A 24,775-nucleotide genomic window follows, 5' to 3' on the forward strand; every position below is an offset into this window, starting at 1 on the left:
TTTGCATACCACCAACTGAAAACCTACTTGAAGGACAAATTGGGAAACAGTCTGAGGTTACCAGAAGGAAGCAATTTTGAATATGTGATTATAGACACAATGATAATTTAAAAATTTGTAAAAAACATGTACATCAAACTGCAAGAAAAGGAGAACGAGGAAACAAACGGTAAACCTAAACAAAAATGGGAACGAGATCTAAACATAAAGAATGAAACATGGGAAAAGCTATGCTCTGGAACTATGAGAAATACAATAAACACGAGGTTACGTATGATACAATATAACTGGATACACAGGCTATACATCACACCTCAAAAGTTAAATAAATGGGACCCAACAGTATCAGGCAGATGTTTTCGCTGTAAAAAGGAAACGGGAACAACAATTCATGCAATTTGGACATGTGAAAAAGTGGAAAAATTTTGGGAAGATCTAAACCAGATATTAAATAAAATCACAAAAAGCAATATACCAAAAAACCCAGAGATCTTCCTCCTAAGTAATATAAGAAACAAAGAATTTGGACTCGATTTGGATGGAGCACAAAAAAGATTTGTTATGATAGCCTTAGCTGTACCAAAAAAATGTATTATGTCAACCTGGAAATTAGAAGACAACTTGAGAATACAACATTGGTATATAGAAATGAATAAATGTATTCCATTAGAAAAAATAACATATAATTTAAGAAATAACATTACAATATTCAAACAAATATGGGAGCCATACATGAAACACAGTAGAGAAATCCTACCATGGACTTCCACCACCTAAAATGGCAGAAGGAGAAGATAACGAAAAGAACTGACTCAGTAAAATATCTTGTTTATTTTTATTAAGTGACAACATTGTTTAACGGGTTTAATGTATCTTATAGATTGAACTTCAAATAAATGGGGAAGGGGGTGAGGGAGGGAGGGAAGGGAGGGGGGAAAAGGGGGAGAAAACGACAGTGTATATATTTAAGAAGAAAAATGTCTGTATGTATCTTGGTCAATATGGTTTATAGTGTGAAAAATAAAAAATTTTTAAAAAAGTTTACAGATGACACAATAGCAGTTGGCTTCATCAGCAACAACCATGAGTCGCACTACAGAGAAAAGGTGGAAAATCTCATGAAATGGTGCGAAAGTAACAACCTGAGTCAACATGAACAAGACGAAGGAGATGATCGTGGACTTCAGGAGGACCAGGAATGATCATCCTCCACCACACAACAACTCTGTAGTAGAGTGTGGTGAGTGTGATAGAGTATATAGATATGTTTTGGGAGATAAATTGGGAAAGGTTTGTTAGAGTAGGCCACATACAAACACTTTAAAACAGATCTTATTTAAAATACTGGAACTCTGCCCCATGCTAGACATATCAGCTCCATAGCTTTTGCAAGAGCTTTGGAGAGTGCTCAAATGACTTCACTAATGGATTATTGTCTACAAAAGGCAACAGATGAAAGATCTTGTTGGAGTTGCAGATTGTTTGGAAGAGAGCTTGCTGTTCTAAGAGGGTCATGTGGTTTTGCAAGCAGAAAGAGTAAAAAAAGGCTTTCTCTCTAAGAGAGAGAGACTTCTACAGTGTTACAGCTAGTAACATTAGCTGGGACTGGAACAGGACAAGCTGGCAAGCTTGTGGAAAGCCCCATTTGGAAGACAACCTGGTCAAAGTCCTTGTGGTTTATGAAAGAGGAGAGGACTGGCTGTCTAATGTTTCACTTGGAATAAGAGAAACAAAAAGGAAATCTGTGGTGACCTGAAAGAAAGAGGTCATCATCTGGAGAATCCTGAGGGAGCAAGTTTTGTCAGCAAGACACTGAAGTGGCTGATGGAAGTACATCAGTTGTGGGTGTCCATCGTACAACAAATCTCTCTCTGAAAACTGACAAGAATCTTCCTGAGCAGTAACCATTTACCTTTCAAGCTCCAAAACCTGTGAACTTTATAAATGTTACATTCTGTACAAAGTATAAGAATTGCTTGCAACCAGTGAACTTGGAGGAATGAGAGGTGAGATTGGAATGTGTACCAAAGAACTTTTCTGAACTTACACACACACACATTACGTACACGTGCGCTTAGAATTAGAAGTGGATTAAGTTAGATTAGTTAAGTTAAAGTGCGATTCTGTTTTCATGTTTAAAGATAATTAAAAGCAACCTTTGTTTAAGTAACCATTTGTCTTGGTGAATATCTATTGCTGCTGGGTTTTGGGGTCCTCTGGGCTTGTAACAAGAGTAGCAAGTTCCTTGAAGTTTACTTAACTAGTGACCTATCATGGACACTCAACACCACCTCACTTGCCAGGTCGGCACAACAGTGATTGGACTTCCTGAGAAGACTGAAGCAGGCAAGGCCACCAGCCACCATTATGTCAATCTTCTATATGAACTCTATCGAGAGCATCCTTGGCGGCTACATCACAGTATAGTGTGGTACAGTTGCTGCAGAGAAATGTATCAGATATCAATCTACAGGACCATAAGAATGGCAGAGAGGATCACTGGAGTCTCCCTCCCCCACATCAACGTGATCTACTGAGATCATTGTCTGAAGAGGGGGCATAAAATAATTGAGGATCCTTTCCATCCTGCACACAGCATCGTTCAGCTGCTCCCATAGGGAAGAGATACTGGAGAATCAGCACCACCAGGCTAAGGAATAGCTTCTTCCCACGGGCAGAGAGAATGCTGAACAACCAAAGGAATTGCTGACATTAACCATCCAAGACCGTCATCTGCACAAAACAAAATTTATTTATTTATTTATATAGATATAATAATACTTGTCCTGCATATAAGGAACTGCTCACACTAACCATCCGAGACTGTCATTTGTACAAGACCATTTATTTATTTATATAGATATAATATTTGTCCTTCATATGTATTATTTGTCTGCATATGCGTTATGTTTTAATACCGAGGACTGAAGAACGCTGTTTCATTGGGTAGTACTTGTACAATCAGATGACAATAAACTTGACTTGACGAGAACAATACCAAGAATAGTGGAAATGGGGAAGTATTACTTTCACTGTAAGAAGTCTGCTAGAAAAGTGCAAAAAGTTTATGATTTGTTTGAGGGAGAAGAAAATCCTGTCAGTTATGTTCAGTTGATTAACAATAAAAGCAGGATCCAAATTAAGTTATTCTGAAATCCAAAAATTGATCTGAGAAAACACGGAGTAAAATTTAAAATGAAAACACTTTTATAAGCCTCAATTTAAAAGGATAAAATGAAATTCAATGGAAACACATTCTAACAGGTCAAATGCTTTGCATTTCCTGAGAATACGTTATGAAACAGTACGAGCACAGTTCAGGCCCTTCAGCCCTGACAGTGTGTTCCAGGCACACATCACTTTCAGTGTAAAAACCTACCTATACCTTTCCTCCAATCACCTTAAATGGAGGTCCTCTGGTATTGGCCATTGCCATCCTGGTAATGTATTAGATTAGACATCTTCCTTTCATGAGATGCAGAGAAATAAAATGCCACAATCCTCTTTAGCACATAACAGATAGTAACCAGCAAAGGCTGGTTGCCCACTTCAAACAGTTCACTTTCTGAATAAGATAGCCCAAGAACAAGTGAAGAGGGAGCCCACAACTCTCTATTATGTTAAGAAATCAAAGACTTGGAGGCCTAATCAATTTCTGGAATACTAATAGAAAATGAACGTACAAGGAGAAACGGATACCTGCTCCAGATGCCAGGCCTGAGTTTATCAACTTCTCTGCACATAGAACCGTGCCCTTCAACTCTTGCACTAATGAAGTCTGAGCCCACCAAATCTTCCAGTCATCCTGCACCCACCAATCAACCTTCACATACATAACAGGAGCTCCTACAATTTCCTCTGGAGTCCAGTTAGAAATTCCTTGATATTGGACTTCGCTCAGCAATTCCTTCACACGTTCCTTTCCCCTACTTTCGACTTACAGAAGAAGTATATCAGAGCTCAAGATGTGTTGGAATTTGCATGGAAATTTAAACATTCAGAGTCTGATCCACTTCGTGGATTATAAATGCACACCTATTTCATATTTGAATAATCCAGTTTCAAGGATGGTCGATCATGATGATTTATAGGAAGCTTGCATTATTCTCAGAAACATTAACAGAAGACAACACTTTCAAATTAAAATCATGAAATTCACAGCAACATTTTTTTTCTATTCTTGGTAACAATTTTCAGAGTTTACTAAGTTTAAACTACAGAAAATGAAATGATTAACACTGCTGCAGTGTTAAAGAATCATTGCTACTGTTGATGTGGTTTGCTCACATTCGCTAATTGCATTTTGGTGTGTTTTCCAAAACTACGAATTTTGAATTGTCCTTCGGTACAGAAAACATTTCCTTAGTATTAGGCTTCATTCAAAACCTAGGGTGATAAATTCTTGAGCAAAATCTTAATGGTGTATTGTTCAAGATCCAGCAAGGCCCATATTTATTGCCTACCCTCATTATTCTCGAGTGATGGAAATGGGAATGCTGTTCCTCTGATGAAGGAGCTCCCACATTGGTGGTGCAGTGAGAATCTTGAATTCAGATCTTGCAATGATGAAAGAATGGCAATTTTTCTAAGGGATGCATCTTGGAAGGAAACCTTCAGGTGGTAGTGTACCTTGACACCTGCTGTCCTTGTTCTTCTCTGTGGTAGAGACCACTGATTTGAGAAGTGCTGCTGCAGAAGTCCAGGCAAGTGAATGTAATACATCTTATCGATGGTACAATGCAGGGAATTAATTTATTTGGTTTGGATAGGGCGTCAATCAAGCGACTGTTTCTCAACAGCCATTGGAGCTGTATGCACAGTCAAATGGATTCTTGAAATCAAGGGAATCCTTCCCATTTCACTGTTGGAATTCAGCTCTTTGGCCCCTCATTGGTCCAAGGATGCAATGGATCTGGATGTGCTTGGATTTTGTGAAACCCAAACCCCATTGACCAGCTGACTATCCTTGGATTGCAGAAAATTCCCCATTATCCAGAATTCAAGCAACCGGCAAAAATAAAGCAGAAAATAAATAGGTAAAAAATACAAAAAGATTAAAACTGGTGCCCCCTAGTGGTCAGTGCATCAATCATGCAACATGCAATCTCAAGCAACCAGAAAATTCACTTATCTGCCAGTTACCAATCCCTAACGGTGCTGGATACTGGGGGTTTTACTATTGATGGGCAAAAAAAATCCCATGATTCTAACCAGTATCTGATCAAAACTGATGCCATCACTTTGAGAGAGTTGAACTAACACAATTAATTTATGTAATGTTCAAACACCCACTGAAACTGAGATTCCTAAACAGAATGAACAAGCACACAGGGAAGATGGAACTTGTGAACAGTAATTTATAAATAGCCTTCCTCAGCTGCCAACAAGTAGTATGTTGTGTTGTTGAATTACTCCAAGTAATTCAAATCAAACCAATTGGGATTTATCAGATGTCAGCGATCAGAGAGGAGTTAAGTACATGCACAGGAAACATTGGAGATTCTGCAGCAGACTGTGGAGTGTCCTGGGATAGACTGGGCTGCCAGCATAATAGGATAGTTAAGAGAGCTGAAATGCTGTTCCTTTGCTGCCAACAGTGATACCAGAAGGAAATTTAAATCCCCAACAAATTATGTCTAAAAAAAGGAAACACCATCGACAATTATTACACTATTCTTTAGGATTCACATTGCCATTCAGGTTTACTACATCAAATAGAGCAAATGGAATACTGGAAATTAAATACTGGGTTTAACTCAGAAATCATTAGTATTTTAGACAGATTTCTCTCAGATCTTCGGGTGAAAAGAAAACACTAATCACCAGATTTGGGACATTTCCCTCAAAGGAGAAGAGATAAAAGCAGCAGAAAAAAAATTCAAGGGTGAGTCACCAACTCAGTGAATGCCTTGAAGGGATTACTGACCGACCAATGAGTTTGAGTATTAGAGGCAGCGCTTGAAGATTTCTGCTGTAATACTGTGCCCTGCTTCTTTGGCTTGGCTTCGCGGACGAAGATTTATGGAGGGGGTAAACGACCACGTCAGCTGCAGGCTCATTTATGGCTGACAAGTTCGATGCGGGACAGGCAGACACGGTTGCAGCGGTTGCAGGGGAAAATTGGTTGGTTGGGGTTGGGTTTTTCCTCCTTTGCCTTTTGTCAGTGAGGTGGGCTCTGCGGTCTTCTTCAAAGGAGGTTGCTGCCCGCCAAACTGTGAGACGCCAAGATGCACGGTTTGAGGTGATATCAGCCCACTGGCGGTAGTCAATGTGGCAGGCACCAAGAGATTTCTTTAGGCAGTCCTTGTACCTCTTCTTTGGCGCACCTCTGAAACGATGGCCAGTGGAGAGCTCGCCATATAACACGATATTGGGAAGGCAATGGTCCTCCATTCTGGAGATGTGACCTACCCAGCGCAGTTGGATCTTCAACAGCGTGGATTCGATGCTGTCGGCCTCTGCCATCTCGAGTACTTCGATGTTAGGGATGAAGTCGCACCAATGAATGTTGAGGATGGAGCGGAGACAGCGCTGGTGGAAGCGTTCTAGGAGTCGTAGGTAATGCCGGTAGAGGACCCATGATTCGGAGCCGAACAGTTGTGTGGGTATGACAACGGCTCTGTATACGCTTATCTTTGTGAGGTTTTTCAGTTGGTTGTTTTTCCAGACTCTTTTGTGTAGTCTTCCAAAGGCGCTATTTGCCTTGGCGAGTCTGTTGTCTATCTCGTTGTCGATCCTTGCATCTGATGAAATGGTGCAGCCGAGATAGGTAAACTGGTTGACCGTTTTGAGTTTTGTGTGCCGGATGGAGATGTGAGGGGGCCGGGAGATCCAAAATGAGTGGTGGACTAGCCTCGCCAAACGAACCCAGCTCAGCGCGGACATTGGCGACTTCAGGGGTTTTTACGAGGCTCTAAAGGCTGTGTATGGCCCCTCACCCCGTCCAAAGCCCGCTGCGCAGCTCAGACGGAAAAGTCCTCCTCAGCGACAAGATCTCCATCCTCAACCGATGGTCAGAACACTTCCAATCTCTTTTCAGTGCCAACCGCTCAGTCCAAGATTCCGCCCTGCTCCAGCTCCCTCAACAGCCCCTAAGGCTAGAGCTGGATGAGGTCCTCACCCGGGAAGAGACATATAAGGCAACTGAACAACTGAAAAGTGGCAAAGCAGCAGGTATGGATGGAATCCCCCCAGAGGTCTGGAAGGCTGGCGGCAAAACTCTGCACGCCAAACTGCATGAGTTTTTCAAGCTTTGCTGGGACCAAGGAAAACTGCCTCAGGACCTTCGTGATGCCATCATCATCACCCTGTACAAAAACAAAGGCGAGAAATCAGACTGCTCAAACTACAGGGGAATCATGCTGCTCTCCATTGCAGGCAAAATCTTAACTAGGATTCTCCTAAATAGAATAATACCTAGTGTCGCCGAGAATGTTTTCCCAGAATCACAGTACGGCTTTCATGCAAACAGAGGAACTACTGACATGGTCTTTGCCCTCAGACAGCTCCAAGAAAAGTGCAGAGAACAAAACAAAGGACTCTACATCACCTTTGTTGACCTCACCAAAGCCTTCGACACCGTGAGCAGGAAAGGGCTTTGGCAAATACTAGAGCGCCTCGGATGCCCCCAAAGTTCCTCAACATGGTTATTCAACTGCACAAAAACCAACAAGGTCGGGTCAGATACAGCAATGAGCTCTCTGAACCCTTCTCCATTAACAATGGCATGAAGCTAAGCTGCGTTCTCGCACCAACCCTCTTTTCAATCTTCTTCAGCATGATGCTGAAACAAGCCATGAAAGACCTCAACAATGAAGACGCTGTTTACATCTGGTACGGCACGGATGGCAGTCTCTTCTATCTGAGGCGCCTGCAAGCTCACACCAAGACACAAGAGCAACTTGTCCGTGAACTACTCTTCGCAGACGATGCCGCTTTAGTTGCCGATTCAGAGCCAGCTCTTCAGCGCTTGATGTCCTGTTTTGCGGAAACTGCCAAAATGTTTGGCCTGGAAGTCAGCCTGAAGAAGACTGAGGTCCTCCATCAGCCAGCTCCCCACCATGACTACCAGCCCCCCCACATCTCCATGTGCCCTGCTATTGTGGCAACAATACCATAAATACTGCACACAAAACAATCTGAAGTGGCCTGAATTTCAATGCAAAAGGGAAGAAGACAGTTCACACTCCAACATCATCCTGGAGGTTACATTGCACACTGAGGTCTCACAGAGAGTAGAAATCTTGAAGAAATCAACAATGTGTTGACATAGCAACAGTCACTGGGACTGGCTGGCTTGGGTTCTAAGAGATAGAACTGACAGATTTTTCTCCCTTGACCATAGGGATGTAAAGTCAAGAGGAGCATAGACTATTTCACAGGTAAGGGAAATCTAAAACTAATGGTTTTAAGGTGAGAAGGGAAAGATTTAAAAGGCACCTCTTCCCGTGGGTATGTGGACTAAGCTGACAGAGTGACAGAGGAAGTGGTAGAGGCGCGTACAATATAAGAATTTAACAGACATTTAGAAAGGTACATTGAGAGAAAAAGTTTAACAGAATATTATAGGCCAATAGAAGGCAATGGGACTAGCTGAGTCAGACCACTTGGTTGGCATGGAAACTTGGGCTGAAGGGCCTCTTGCTGGGTTGTAAAACTCCATGACAATGTTGGGCTACCAAGTCAATGATCCATTATGTAATATTTTACAAGTGCTGGGTTTCTTTTCTTTGCTGTGCACGCCACAGATATAGAAAGCACTTGAGGAATAAGACAGGAGGAATCAATCCTAAGAGAGGAACATAAAAAGAAAATGCTGGAAACTCTCAGCAAGCCAAGCAGCATCTGTAGAGCGAGAAGGAGTCACTGTATCAGGTAAATAAATGACCCTTTATAAGAGATGAGAAAGTGAGACAAACTTGTTTCCAAGTGTAGAAATGATAGAGGTGGAAAGAGCACTGGAAATATCCGAGATAGAATGGACACTCAATTCTCTGAAGGGACTCTCTTTTGCTTCTGTTTCTCTTATTGTTATTTGTTAGGGGCACTGGACAATTCTCATGATGACTTTTTGTTAGTCTAACAGCAGGTTTATTGGAGGGGAACCTGCAGGTGGTGGCATTGTATCATGAATTACTTTTTTTTGTATAATGACATGACAATAAAAGGAATCTTAAATCTTGAACTAAAGTGGTCCAAGGTAGCAATTCTTTTTTTGTGTAAGAAAATGTTGGAATAGTCTAATTCAAAGAACAGCATGGACTTACGAAATAAAGTACTGGAAACACTCAGATCAGGTAGCATCCACAAAGAGAAAAGCTTCTGTTAATGTTACAATGGATGAGCTTATGCCAGGGCGGTCTACTCTGACACAGTTACTTGAAACTGATGAATTCAACATGGAGCCCAATGGCTGCAAATGTGCCCAGAGAGAAGACGATGATGAGTTTAGTGTCCAACACATTGTACAATGCGCTTAAGTTCTTACTTGCTGTGGCTGAACAGGTATGTAAAGAAAACCTATAAAAGTAAACTAATTGAATGAAGAGTATTCACAGAAAGTGACTTGCAATAGTGCAGACAGCCCATGACTAATGTCTCAAGGGGAGTTTCAAGAATTTGTTGGATACCAACTGTTCTTGAGTCTCAAGGTGCTGGTTTTCCGGCTTCCGTTACTTCTGCTTGAAGGTAACAGCAAGAACAGTTTGTGTCCAAGGTGATAGCGGTCCTTTTTTGATGTTGAGTGCATTCATGAAGCAGTGCCTCACACAGATGTCTGCAATGGAAGAGAGGTCAGAGCCGTGATGGATCATCATAGCCTTCTAGATTTCTGGGGAGTCAAATTCCCAAACCAGGCTGTGATGTAACCAGTCAGTATACTTTCCATAGTGCACCTGGAGAAGTATGAAGAATGTGCCAAATATCCTCAGATTCCTTGGGAAATAGAAGTGCTACTCCTTAAGTGTCACTGGAATGGCGTAGGAGGCTAAAGACAGAATTTAGAGCAGGAGACTAGGGAGATGGTGAATTAAAGTGAACAAAGAATTGCTGGGAGAATTCAGCAGATCAGACAGCATCCAGTTCAGGATCATCATCAAAACAAGAGGGAAGGAAGTGATATTAAATATATCAAGGGCTTATAAACCTATGGAAGGGGCCAGAGGTGATAGTACATAGGGCAGAAGGTGGGAGACGTGGAAAAACAGGTAGAAGGAGAGACCACGGTGGGGGGAGTGGGGGGGACGGAAGAAGGGAAGAAAAGTTAAATAAAGAAAAAAGAAAAGAAAAAATAAGTGGTGGAGTGGATAAAGAAGAAATGGAAACAGTGGAGATGGGGGATAACTAAAAATGGAAACATCAATGTTCATGTCATTAGATTGAAGGCTGAGCTTGGATCCATTGCCGGACAAAGTTGTCTGTGTTTGGTCTCACTGATGTTAAGGCCACACCAGATATATCAAGTGCAAGCTTAGTTCATGTAAAGCTCAGCCTCACCAATCTCTCCATTCATTGTACTCTATATAGCCTAGTCTGCTGCATTCAGAGATGCAAGAGAGATCCAGTTGTGAACATCATGGTCCCTTTGGAATGTTGAAAGAGTTGGGTAAGATGTGCATGGTGGTGGGATTTTATTGAAGATGGCCAAAACTATGAAGGATGATCTGTTGAATGTGGAGGTTGGCAGGATGTAAAGTGAGAGCAATGGGAAGCCTGCCTTCATTGTGGCTGGGTGGAGAGGTGGCGACAGCAGAAGGTGGGAACTAGAAAGTTGAGGGTCCCATCAGCTACAGCAGAGGGAAATCCACAGTTATGGAAAAAGGAAAGTGCCCCATAAAGTTTTGTGTGGAATGACAGTAATAAACTTGAACTAGACTCCTCATCAGAACAGATGTAATGGAGATCAAGAAATTGGGGGAATGGAATTAATAAGTCTGTACAAAAAAGCAGAATGAGAGAAAGTATAGTGGGAATAGATTTGCAGTGGGAATCTGTGGACTTGTAATGAATTCCACTAAATCAGAAACATTCAGTAGGTCAGGCAGCTTGGTTAAGGTAGTGGAATATTTTGTTCATTTCCAGGCAGAGGGAATGGAGTTTATTTTTGAATTTTGAGTTTGAACAAAAATAACATCTGTACAGCAAGCAACGGTTTTGACTCTGCTTTTGAAGTGCAGCACCTGGGGCTGATAATGTGTGAAAGCAGTTTGTGGCTTGATGAAAGTTTTACAAAGTGGGGTGCTTCCTTTTCATCAGTCTCCCTTCCCGTGACAGTGGCATTATCATTATTAGTACACAATTTTTTTTAAAAACTGCACATTTGATATTCTTTGATATTCAGTTCAATGGAATATTGGCCTGTGGAAAAGCCCTGTGCTGGCATGATGCAAGGCACAGAGCTCCAACACATATCACATGTCAGTTAAGAGTTCACAACTCTTTGCAAGAGCATGTCTGGGCACAGGCTGAACAATACAGATCTTTTTGTCTGAGGTGGCAAGACTGTCATGAAGCTCCCTCAACAGCATTTGTGCACAAGTGCAGTCAATACCATTTGCAGAGTCTTAATTACTCACAGAAAGTAAAGCAATATTGCTCTAATGCAATACTTTTTTGAGAAACCAGAGTTCCTTCATCCTGAGCCAGTTATTTGGGTGCATCTTCTGAGGTGGTATGTGCACTGTTGGAGGTTAGATGACTGATAAGATCACAGGAAGCTGCTGCTGTTGCCACTTTGCATCTGTTGTTTCGCATCACAATTCAAGTTCTCCTGTCCTTTGTGAGGACAGTTTCCCAAAGTATTACTGGGAAATCAGAGACATTTTTCAAATGCATGCAGTAATTTTAATAAAGCCATGAATATTATTTACAAGTAGAGCAGCAGCACATCTTTATTCAAAGCCTTACACAGCATTATTGTGTGTTGCATTCAACCAGATGGCATTAACATGGACTTCTCCAGTTTCTGTTAGACCACCATTCTCCCTTTCTTCCCCATCCCTCTGTCTCCTTTCCTCCAGCTCTCCATCCCCTCCCTTTTCCATTCACAGAACCACTACAGCGCCCCCCCCCCACCCCACACACACACACACACACACACACTGTTTGCTGTTGTGCCTCCCTCCCTTATCCACTTATTACCTCTTGCCTGTGGGACTGTGCTCCTCTCCCTCCAGTGATTTTGTTCAGGCACTTGCCTACATTTTGCTCATACCTTGATGAAGAGCTGAGGCCTGAATCTTTGATTATGTATCTTTTTCTTAGACAATAGACAATAGGAGCTGGAGTAGGCCATTTGGCCCGTCGGGCCAGCACCGCCATTTTAGATCATGGCTGATCATTACCATCAGTACCCCTTTCCAGCCTTATCCCCATAACCCTTAACTCCGTTACCCACAAGAGTCTTATCTAACTCTCTTTTGAACATAGTCAGCGAATCCGCCTCTACCACCCTCTGTGGCAGAGCATTCCACAGATTCACACTTCTCTGGGTAAAAAAATGCTTTCTCATCTCCGTCCTAAAGGGCCTACCCTGTATTCTTAAACTATGCCCTCTAGTCCTTGTCTCCCCCATCATTGGGAACAAGTAATCAGACTTCACCTTGCCTATCCCCCTGATGATTTTGTATACCTCAATCATGTCCCCCCTCATCCTTCTAAACTCCAATGGATACAAGTCCAGTTTTTCTAGCCTTGCTGCATATGATAACCCTGCCATCCCTGGAACTAACCTTGTAAATCTCCGCTGCACACCCTCTATAGCTAGTATGTCCTTCCTCAAGTTTGGAGACCAGAACTGGACGCAATACTCCAGGTGGGGTCTCACCAGGGCTCTGTATAACTGCAGAAGGGCGTCTCTGTTCCTATACTCCAATCCCCTCTTTATGAAAGCCAACATTCCATTTGCCTTCTTCACAGCTTTCTGAACCTGCATGCTAGCCTTCAGTGACCGGTGAACAAGTACACCCCGATCCATTTGCACTTCCCCACTCCCTAGCTTGTCTCCATTTAAATAATACTCAGCTTTCCTATTCCCCCAAAATGAATAACCTCACATTTGTTCACATTGAAATTCATCTTCCATTTAGCCGCCCACTCCTCCAGCCTGTCCAAGTCCCTCTGCATTTTCCTTACATCCTCCTCACACCCCACACCGCCACCCAGTTTAGTGTCATCTGCAAATTTGCTCATGTTATTTATAATCCCCTCATCCAAATCATTAACATAAATTACAAACAACTGAGGACCCAACACCGATCCCTGAGGCACTCCACTCGTCACATCCTGCCATTCTGAAAAAGACCCATTTACTCCAACCCTTTGTTTCCTATCTCTTAACCAATTTCCTATCCATGTCAGCACCTTACCTCCAATACCATGCTCCCTGATCTTGCCCACTAGACTCCCGTGCGGTACCTTATCAAAGGCCTTCTGGAAGTCCAAATACACCACATCCACTGGCTCTCCCGAATCCACCCTCTTTGTCACATCCTCAAAAAATTCCAGAAGGTTAGTCAAGCATGACTTACCCTTAAGGAATCCATGCTGACTAGCCCTTATACTATTATTACTGACTAAGTGTTCTGCTATTTCTCCTTTTATGATGGACTCCAATATCTTCCCCACCACTGATGTCAGGCTAACCGGTCTATAATTTCCCGTTTTCTCCCTCCCTCCTTTCTTAAAAAGCGGCACCACATCAGCCACTCTCCAATCCTCAGGGACCTCCCCGGAATCTATGGAACTTTGGAAAATGTCGACCAGTGCCTCCACAATTTCCATAGCCACCTCTTTAAGCACCCTAGGATGCAGCCCATCAGGCCCTGGGGATTTATCAGCCCTCAGTCCCAACAATTTACTCATAACCTCCTGCTTCTGGATCCGGATATCCATTAGATCCCCTACCTCCCCAGTAAAGTTCCCCAAGTCTCTTGGTACCGCATGACCACTACCCCCTAACTGACTATAACCTATATCCTCCTTGGTGAAGACAGTTGCAAAGTATTTGTTAAATTCCTCTGCCATCTCCTTGTTTCCGGTAATAATTTCACCCTTGCCCATTTTCAAAGGGCCAATTTTAGACCGAACCAATTTCTTCCTCTTCACATACTTAAAAAAGCTTTTGCTATCCTCCGCAATATTATCTGCTAATTTCCTCTCGTACTTCATTTTCCCGTCTCTTATGGCTTTCTTAGTTACCCTCTGATGTTCTTTGAAGGTTTCCCAATACTCTAATTTCCCACTCCGCTTCGCTATCTTATAATTACTCCCTTTGGACTTGATAATGCACTTGATTTCCTTAGTGAGCCAGGGCTGCCATTTGCGTCTCCTAGAGCCTTTCCTCCACTTTGGAATAAATTTGTCCTGAATCCTGTGAAAAATGTCCATAAAAACCTGCCATTTTTCCCCAGTTGTCCTCCCAGCTAGTATATCTTCCCATTTTATTTTGGATAGCTCCTCCCTCATAGCTGCAAAATTCCCTTTATTTAACTGAAGTACAGATGCTTCCGACTTCCTTTCCATTTCCCTTTCTAATTGCAGCTTAAAAGTAACCATACCATGGTCACTATTCCCTAATGGCTCCCCTACATCAAGGTCACTTATTAAGTCTGCGACGCTGCACAGCACCCAGTCCAGAATCGACTTCCTGCTTTGATAGGTTTGATAGGTTCCTCCACTAGCTGTTCCAAGAAAGTATCTCGTAGACATTCTATAAACTCGCTCTCTTGTGTTCCTGCCCCCGTCTGATTATCCCAGTCCACCCTCATGTTGAAGTCCCACATAACTACCGTATTGCTACCACTTTGACATGCCACTCTTAATTCCTGATTTATACTACTACCGATATCTGAGCTACTTTTCAGAGGCCTGTAAATGACCCCCATTATATTCCTCTTGCCCTTGCAATTTCTTAATTCAATCCAAACAGACTCTACCTCACCTGTTTCAATGTCCTTCCTTTCAAACGCCTGAATCTCATTTCTTACCAACAGAGCTACCCCACCTCCTCTTCTTAACTTTCTGTCCTTTCTAAAGGACGTGTACCCTAGAACATTTATTTCCCAATCCTGCCCTTCCCGCAGCCATGTCTCCGTTATTCCGACAATGTCATAACCTCCCATTGCCATTTGCGCCTCAACCTCATCCATTTTATTCCTTACACTCCTTGCATTCATACACAATACCTTGATGCCATACCTCCTTTCTCCCTCCACCTTGGTTCTTGGTGCATTCGTTCTTATTCTCCTATCACTTTTAGCTCCCTTATTCCTTATTGTTTCACCGTCTATTGGAACCACCCCTATATTCTCTCTCCTATCTACTTCCCTATCAGTCCTGCTCCCTTCCCCCTGCCAAATTAGTTTAAATCAGCTCCGACAGCTTTATTAAACCTAACTGCCAGTATATTGGCCCCCTTCGCATTCAGGTGTAAACCATCCCTCCTGTATAGGTCCCGTCTTCCCCAGAAGAGATCCCAATGGTCAATGAACCTGAATCCCTGCACTCTGCACCATTCCCTCAGCCACACGTTTAACCTCTTGATTTTATTATTCTTGCCCCCACCCTCGCACAGTACAGGAAGCAGCCCCGAGATTACAATCCTGGAGGTCCTGCTTCTCAACCTCCTTCCGAGCTCACGGTAGTCTCTCTTCAGGATCTCCTCCTTCAATCTATCTATGTCATTTGTGCCCACGTGTATCAGGACCTCTGGCCGGTCTCCTTCCCCCCGCAGGATACTCTGAACCCTATCCGAGACGTCACGTACCCTGGCTCCTGGGAGGCAACACACCATACAGGAACACTTGTCAGGTTCGCAGAATCTTCTGTCCGTTCCCCTAACGATGGAGTCCCCAATGACCACCTTGTTCCCCTTCTTCTCCTTCCGTACCACTGTCTCCTTTGGCGCTACCTCTGGCAGGTTATCTCCCCCTACTTCATCCAATACTGTATATTCGTTGCTAAGATCTGTAGCCACTGGGGTGCTCTCCACAGAGCTAGCAACTTTTGCCCCACTCCTGACAGTAGTCCACTTTCCTGACCCCCCCAATCCAGGTGTGTGACCTGTTGAGTTTCTCTCGAATTGTGTTTTAGAGCTGAGGCCTGAATCTTTGCTGTATAAACTATGGTGTGTGACCTGTTGAGTTTCTCTCAAATTGTGTTTTTACTTTCTGTTGCTTATACCTGAAATGTTGGTTATTCTTTACTTCCTTTGGATCAGATACTGCATGACCTGCTGAGATTCTCCAGCACATTTGTGCATTGCACTCGACTCCTGCATCTGCGGACTTTCTTGTTTATCTGCGTATTGCCTGCTTTGATAGATCAAGACTGAGGAGGAAGGAATTATTGTGATCTGTTTAATGTTTACTGATACCAAAGTACAAAGTGCCTTATTTCTGTGGTTCTGACAAATATATAAGCAAAAGTGTATGACACAAACATGCAAGCTGTAATGTTTCTGCCTTTGTGGGTTCTTGGTCTGTAGTGAAGCAATATGCAGAGTGTGCAGTGAAATACATGGTTGAAGTAAAAAAAACACAAGAATGCTAGAGGATCTCACAGGTGTTACACAGCATCTATCAGAGGTAAAGACATACAGCCAATGTTTCAGGCCTGACCCCCTCTTCAAGTAGGAGCAAAGAGCAGGCAGATGCCTGAATGAAAAGTAAAAATACACAGAAATGCTGGGGTCATTCAGCCAATCGTGCAGTGTCCATAGAAGGTAAAGATATATTACTGACATTTCAGGGTGGAAACTTTCTTCAGGGCATAAGCAAAGAACAAAAAGGGATCAGAATAAAGACAGATGGAGGAGTCCAAACCAACAAAAGGTGTTAATCAAATATGACAAGATGAGAGGTGAGAATTGATTTTGACTCTGAAAGGAGACAGAGGGAAATGTGGGGGGCGGGGAAGGGTGTGTGAGAGAGAGAGAGAGAGAGAGAGAGCGCGAGCTGGAGGAAAGCAACAAGGGGAAGAGAGAGGGGGGCATGTTTAACAGAATCCGGAGAAGTCAACGTTAATGTTATCCAGTTGGAGGGTGCCCAGACGGAATATAGAACATAGAACACTACAACACAGTACAGGTCTGGGGGGGCGTGGCAAGATGGCGTAGAATCTAGACATGTAATCTCGACCTCTCTGGCCAGACTTTTAAGAACCCGTTTTTAACTCTTTGTTTTCAGATTTAAATTTTTTAAAACTTAGTTTAAAGTATCAAGGAATTGTTATGGCTATTAATGGTAAAAAGATTAAACCTCAAATACAGAAGAAACGACATTTTCGGAGTGTTGAAGATTTAGAGCCTAAACAGTCTGCTACAACTTCAGGTTTGCTTTCTTTCAAGCCTAAACCACAGAGATTGCCTATGGGAGCTGAAAAAATGACTACTACTCACCAGGAGAAGGACATGGCTGGAATTACCCATTCTCAGAAGGAAGGTACGTGTGCACGCAATGTGGATCCTGATTCTGGCAGCCTGCCAACTTTAATGCAGGGGGCACGCAAGAAGATTACTCCATTGCTTGAAATACCCCAGGATATACTCCAATCTGAATATTTTGGTCTTTTTTGTGAGTTTTTGAAGCAACAACGGGCTGTGGGGGGAGAACAGCGTCAGCCCCCTGAGGAAGTCGGGGTGCCATCGCTGGGAGTCCAGACCCGCAGTAAAACTGTTAAACTGCCTGTTGTTGAGATGCAGCAGGAGCTGCAGTTACCTGGTTCTGCCACTATGCAAGAGAAAGCAGGGCTGAGCTTTTCTGAATTACAATGTAAACAGCTAAGCCTTATCATTCAGCCTATGCTGAATGAAATGTCTCAAAGGCTCAGTTTGGAACTGGATACAGTTAAAATACGTGTGGAAGCATCTTGTAAGGATTTTAAACAATTTCAGGCTGCTTTTTTGAAATGTCAACAACAAGTAGCTTCTAATATAGAAAAGGTGTTGGAGGTGGAAAAATCCGTTGAAGAATTGCGAGAATGTGAGAGGGAGTTAGAGAGGAAAGTAGATTATTTGGAGAATCAAAGTAGAAGGAATAATGTGAAGATTGTTGGTTTGCCCGAAGGTATGGAAGAACAAGATCCTCTTCGTTTTTTTACCGAATGGATACCACAAATACTGGGGCAGGAATTTTTCTCTGGAGGTCTGGCATTGGAAATAGCTCATTGAGCCTTAAGAAGAAGACCTCTGCCTGGTCAACCACCGAGACCCGTGATAATTCGATGTTTGAATTATTTGGACAGAGAAACGATACTTCGTTTAGCAGTGCAAAACGCGAGACAACGACAAGCTCCGTTAATTATTCGGAATAGTAGAGTTTTTTTCTATCCTGATTTGAGTCAAGAGGTTATTCAGTGTCGGCGTCGATTTAATCCAGTTAAAGAAGTTTTGTGGCATAAAGGTTATAAGTTTACTTTTCGCTATCCGGCAGTGTTGAAGGTATTTTGTGGAGACTTTCAATCTTGGTTTTTTGAGAATGAGTGTGAAGCAATGAGTTTTGCTGATTTGTTGCCAGATATAAGAGGACAAAGACGTAGCTCACCATTGTCTCCTAAAGAAAAATCTGGTTGTTCGGGAAATGGAAGAAACGGGAGAAATGGGAATGAAAAGAGTCTGTTTCCTTGAAATGGGGTCGCCGAGTCTGAAATTTCTTGGATGAATAGAATAACTTCTTTATGTCATTGTGATATCTTGTTGTTATTCTTTGTTTGGCTGGGGAGGGAGAAATTGGCTCTATGTTCTACTAGTCATCAGCCACTGGTGGGTGATCCACACCCAACTTTTGTTTCGGGATTACTACCTATTGGTAGTTTTTTTTTGGGGGGGGGGGTTTCTTTTTATCTTTTTTTTTTAATTTTCATTTTATTTAGACCTTAATTTGTGGTTTATTTTTCTCCTATTGGAGGGCCTATTTACGTTGATCTGAGTCTTTATATATTGATATTATTAGTTTTTAGTAATATTAGTGGATATGTCAAAGTTGAAGTTTGCTACTTTTAATGCTCAGGGTTTAAACAGTCCGATTATGCGTAAGTATATTTTTATCAAGTTTGATCTTAGGTAAAATGTGTTCAGTATGTTCAGTAATGTGTTACCTGAAATTATTAAATTTTAGACTTTTGGCATAATGAGATGAAATATTGTTTAATAATGGAAAAAATTACATATGTTTCGCAGATAACTATAGTTTTTTTTATTAATAGGTGGTTGTTATATTCAGAATATTTACATTTTTCTTTTTGGAGTTGGCTGAAAGAGGGAGGGGTTTCTTTCCTTTTTTTCCTTTCTTTTTTTAATATATATAAAATATAACGTTCATGCTTTGTTTATTGTTATATATATTTTACTTACTATCTGTATTTTGAACGGATAAATAAAGTTTAAAAAAAAACACAGTACAGGTCTTTCGGTCCTCAATGTTGTACCGTATTTGAGGTGTTGTTTATCCAACTTGCAGGTGTCTCACTCTGCCAGGGCTTGAAAAGTGTTTAGACAGGTCGGCGTGGGAATGGGGCAGGGAATTGAAATGGATTGCCAATGGAAGATCCCTGATGGTGCAGCGGACAGAACTAAGGTGTCCACTCTCTTTGATTTAGAGGAGACCACAATGAGAACACTGGATGCATTAGATGACCCCTGCAGAATCAGAGGTGAAGTGTTGCTTCACTTGGAAGGAGGTAACATGGTTGAAAAGCTGTACCTAGTTTTATTCAATGTTCTTCTTGGGGCACATGCATCAACACTGCACACGGTCAGACATAAATTAAATTTCTTTCCATTTAGAAAGAAAAGAGCAAAAATAATTCAACAACACTCTCAAAATTACAAATGTAATTGGTTTGGTAGGTTCTGAGGTCAGGATGTGTTGATCCTGGAGGCTCAATAGATGTTGTGAGTTCACCCATGGACTTAAAACTGAAAATGCCATTTCTTGACTTTATCCAGTCATGGTCTGTCAACTCTTCCATAGAAGCTGTCGGACTCACTTCAGGATTACGTTCAAACTTATCTTTTCCTGTGATCAAGGAGTCTACATGAAACTTCCTGAATTCCTATTTCCTCATGGGACTCTTCTTGGGATCTTGTACACTCAATTTCTCCAATGTCTCAGCACAACAGCTCTCAACATGTACCCCAAACTCCTCAACTTAACAGTATACGCATGAGGTTTGCTTTGTTTCAACTCTTTCTCCCAATTCCCCTTGCAGTAGAAACACAAAAAATATTGATGCTGCATTCTTGAGTGAATGAAGAGAAAGTGGAGGAAGTCTCTCTCCATTGAATAGACATGGTCAGTCAAAGTTGGGTCCCTTTATCAAGACTAAAGGGAGATAGGTATAAAGAGATGTAAAAAGAATGGAAAGAAGGGTTCGGGAGGAATCAAGAGGTAATAGGGCACTGGACATAAGAGGAATGGAGAGGTAGGCAGGGGAGTAGACCATTGAAAGAGTTGGGAGGATGGGGGAAATGGGTTAAAGAGTAAATTGGAACAGGATAGAGAAATTAACATTGCTGGCAACCTGGAATTCCAGCTTAGACCAAAAGCAGAAAGTGCAATACCTGTCTCCATACACCCCCTCTCCTCATCACCTCCATCCAAGGCCATAAAAAACATTCCCAATGGGGCAGAGCTTCACATGGACCTCAGCAAACTCAATCGATTGCACTCAATGCGGAATTCTCAGCATCGGTGAGACCAAATGTAGATTGGATGACTGCTTTGCTGTTTAGAGGTCCAATCTACAACTCCTGGTTACAAGTCACTGTATTTCCTTTCACCATTCCGCACAAAAGTGTCTAACCCCAGCCTCATCCATTGTCAGGGTGAGGCAAAACATAAACTTGAGGAACAACACCTTATATTCCTCCTAGACAGCATTAAACCCAATGGTATGAGGATTGATGTTTTCCAATTTTAGATAACCCCCATCTCTACCCTATTCCACCATTTCCATCTCTACTCCAGCTCCAACTTCTACCTCTAACCTATTCCCACTTCTCATCCTTCGCTGTGTTTTCTCCCTCTACCTGTCTCTATACCTCTCTCACCTTCCTCTATCCAGTAGCCCTTCAGCTTGGGCCATCAAAAACATTTTTTTCATATCTTTGTAAATGGTATCTCCTCTTTTTTAACTTTAATCTCGATAAAGGGCCTTTACTCAAAGCCTTGACTGACTATTTCTATCATGAATGCTGTCTAACCTGTTAAATCCCTCCAGATTCCCTTTGTTCAGTCCCTTACCAGTACAACTGAGTCAGACTTAATTATGACCTGTGGTTGCTGTGTACCATCCTTTTTGCAGGTGTGTATCCTGCTATTGAGTTCAGTATTGGATCTGTAGCTCTGAGGAAAGACTGAGAGTCAATGACATCTGATCTGCTTTCTGTGTCTTGTTTCATAGGTGCCTTTTGCTGTGCATACTGAGAGAGTTAGTCATTCAGTGCAGAAACAGACCCTTTGGCCCAACTTACCCATGATAACCAAAATGCGCCACACACAGTAGTCCCACCTGCCTGCATCTTGCCCATATCCCTCTAAACCCATCCTCTCTATATATCTGTCCAAGTGTTTCTTAAACATTGCAACATGACCTGCTTCAACCTCCTCCTCCTCCAGCACCCCATTCCACATACTCACCAACCTCTGTGTAAAAAAAGTTACTTCTCAGGTTCCTGTTATATCATCCCCCTCACCCCCACCCCCCCACTTCTTCACCTTAAAGTTATGTTCTCTGGTTAGTGATGACCCTACTAGGGAGAAGGTCTGTACATACACACATAGAACACAAAAGCTTGAAAACAGGCCTTTCAGCCATCTAGTCCATACCAAACTATTATTCTACCTGGTCCCATCAACCTGACTCTGAACTATAGCCCTCCATGCCCCTCCCATTCATTCACCTATCTAAATTTTTCTTAAATGTTGAAATCAAACCCACATCCAACTCTTTGTATACTCTCACCACCTTCGGAGAAAAGAAGTTCCCCTTAAATATTTCATCTTTCACCTATAACCCTTAAGCTCTTGTTCTTGACTCACCCAATCTCAGTGAAAAGAGTCTGCTTGCATTTATCTGATCTATACCCTTCATATTTGTGTATGCCTCTACCAAATCATTCATTTTCAAATGCTCCTAACCTAATCAACCTTTTTCCATAACTCAACTCCTCAAGCCCAAGTAACCTGATTTCTTCCTCTTTTGATTTTATTGATCTCTCAGCTCTCCCATCTGAGTTTGAACGATACGGATTTGTTAAGCAATAATAGATCACAAACTGAAATGACTGAAAGTGTTAGCCACCTTTTGATACAATCTCCTCAGGAAGACCCAGTGTTGCACAAGGAGGTCAGAGACCTAAAGTGTACTCAGTGGGGGTGCACAGTCCACGTGCTCTACCTCAGTCCTGTATGACTGATAATACAATACATGGAAGGTGGACACACTGGAACTGCCTTGTGGGCCATTTCCACATTTTGAATGGTGCTTTTGGGAGTTGTCACCTGCACCCTTTTGATTGCCAGGCCAACAGCCAAAGCAGTTACTGCACTGGTCTGGCTGATCATTCTTCAGTAGTGAATGTCAGGACTGTTTTGAGGAGTAGCAGAAGCCCAGCATCTGGGGAAGATTGATGTTCGCTACTTATGCCCATTTTCTCGCTACAACAATCGAATCATCCTTCTCTTTGTACAGTTATAACCACATGAGTCTCTTGCAAAACCATTTTTTTTCTGCACTCTTTTGCTCCCAAAGCCTCCTGTATGTCCCCTCGAGTATTCAGAGATTTTGCCCATCTCCAAATAAAGAGTGTTTTGTCTTCCTCAAGTCCTAACCACAACAATGAGCATTACTCAATCAGACTGAGAAGCTATAATCCTCACAATGGGTCATTCAGTTTAATTAATTAATCTTGGAGCTAAGTCTTCGGTAGTCTGGTCTCAATTAACTTGTCTAGATGTTCAGCTGAATGTGCATGGGGCTCTCAAATTTGATCCAACTGTAATTACTCATTGTTTCAATCCTTTTTTAATTATCTGAGCCATTCCTTTACAAACAAATTGGCCTGTAATTTTTTTTTTTCACAAACAAGTTGATTTGTAAATCCAGCTACTGTTGCGGTTTGATTCATTTTTCAATATCTCTTTTAGTAAGATTTCTTTCGTACATGCTTACACATTTTGAACAAGAACACTTTTGTCTTCAATTTGCCCTCATAAACACCCTCATTTGTTCCACAGGAAGGGCTTGTTGTAAACGTCATGGCTCCCAGTGTAGGTTTGGATCTGAACTGCCACGTGACACTCGTTCCACTGGTTTAACTTGGTGATCCACATGCTCTACCCACAAAGACACCTGTGCCTGAGCTGACCTCTGGGTCTGTATGCAGTTACAGCAACTGATCTTACATTCTCAGACTCGGGCCACCACCACACTGCAGCTGCTCAAAGCACTCAACAATTTTATTACTTTGCACTGCTTCATTTCTTTCCTGTTCCTTTTCCATTTCCCAGCACCTGCCCCTGTAGGTCACTCGTCACTAGGGAAGTAGCATTCAGAACAAGACAAAGAAAGCATGATGTACAAGAAACATGCAGAGCTCTGAACATTGTGTATTTGATGTTCTTTTCAGACTTCACATTGAAATACATCATGCAGTGACATCACACTTATTTACATTCAAAGGTATTTGAAAGAGGATAAATGACGATGAGTGCCTATGAGTGAATGGCACAATGTGCACATGAAAAATAAGAAAAAAAAAGTCACTGAGGGCACGTGAATATATGGCAATGTATTTTTGAGTAACAGTGAGTGGGCATCTATGTAAGAGTATGTCAATAAAAGCAAACAACACTGTACAGATGAATAAATCTATACGAGTTACAGGTGACCATGTGAAAGTGTGCAAATGAATGAGAGAGCACAAGTAAACGGCAGCAAGTTAAGTGTATAAGTGGATGAATGAGGAAGGGTAACATACAATATGCATGAATCCAGTACCCAACATGAGGCACAGCCTGATCGGAGTCTGTAATCTGCTCTGCAGTTGGTGCAGCTGTCAGACCCTTCACTGAACTGTATCACATGCTGTGGTCTCTGGTTTACGGAACTCCAAACCACTGTAACCATAAAATAACATTTAATTTCGAGATGCAGCACAGTAACAGGCCCTTCCTGCCAACAAGCCTATGCTACCTGATTACACCCTTGTGATCAGTCAACCTTCCTAGCCCATATGCCTTTTGAACATGAAAGGAAACCAGAGCACCCAGAGGAATCCCACGCTGTCACGGGGATAATTTACAATCTCCTCACAGACAGTGGAGAACTCAAACCAGGGTTGCTGGCACTGCAATAGCAATGCATTAACTGTGCTCTTTCAACTAATATATCACACATCTTCCTTTTAACCTTGATCAGTGCAGACACAAGTTTTATATATTTCTAGCATATTAATTTTTTAATAGCTTCACAATCACTAGCCACAACCTATATAAATTTTCTATATAATGAAGAGTACTTTATATCAGAAATCCAGTCTCCTTTTCACACAACCAGATAAGAACCAGATTGCCATTTCGTTCCAATGGAGTGGATTGCTTTTGATCATTGACAAAATAGAGTTTAGCAAGAACATGCTAAAATTGATATCAAAAAGAAATCACCAGCCGTGGCAGAATTAGATAAGATCAGGAAGAGTGTTTTATTTTGAGAATTTGGCTTGGAACTTTTCTTGAAGAATAATTTAGATGAGCAGCAAGAGTTCCTGAAATATCTT

General features: G+C 42.0%; 1 protein-coding gene and 1 long non-coding RNA gene across 8 annotated transcripts in view; one reads left to right on the forward strand and one right to left on the reverse strand.

Moving 5' to 3' along the window:
* The window catches only part of cabin1 (calcineurin binding protein 1), a 570,396-nt gene that overhangs the window by 108,972 nt on the left and 436,649 nt on the right, over positions 1 to 24,775 (reverse strand). The gene's annotated exons all lie outside the window — the stretch shown is intronic.
* The window catches only part of LOC138761233 (uncharacterized), a 58,096-nt gene continuing 41,625 nt past the window's right edge, over positions 8,305 to 24,775 (forward strand). The window contains exons 1-3 of one of the 2 annotated variants that reach the window (XR_011356203.1): positions 8,305 to 8,381; positions 8,748 to 8,874; positions 19,455 to 19,674. This is a non-coding gene — a long non-coding RNA (uncharacterized lncRNA). The remainder of the gene's footprint in view (positions 8,382 to 8,747; positions 8,875 to 19,454; positions 19,675 to 24,775) is intronic. The other variant, XR_011356204.1, reaches the window with a different exon arrangement.

Source organism: Narcine bancroftii, chromosome 4, assembly GCF_036971445.1.
Source record: "Narcine bancroftii isolate sNarBan1 chromosome 4, sNarBan1.hap1, whole genome shotgun sequence".
In the NCBI taxonomy this organism is placed as follows: domain Eukaryota; kingdom Metazoa; phylum Chordata; class Chondrichthyes; order Torpediniformes; family Narcinidae; genus Narcine; species Narcine bancroftii.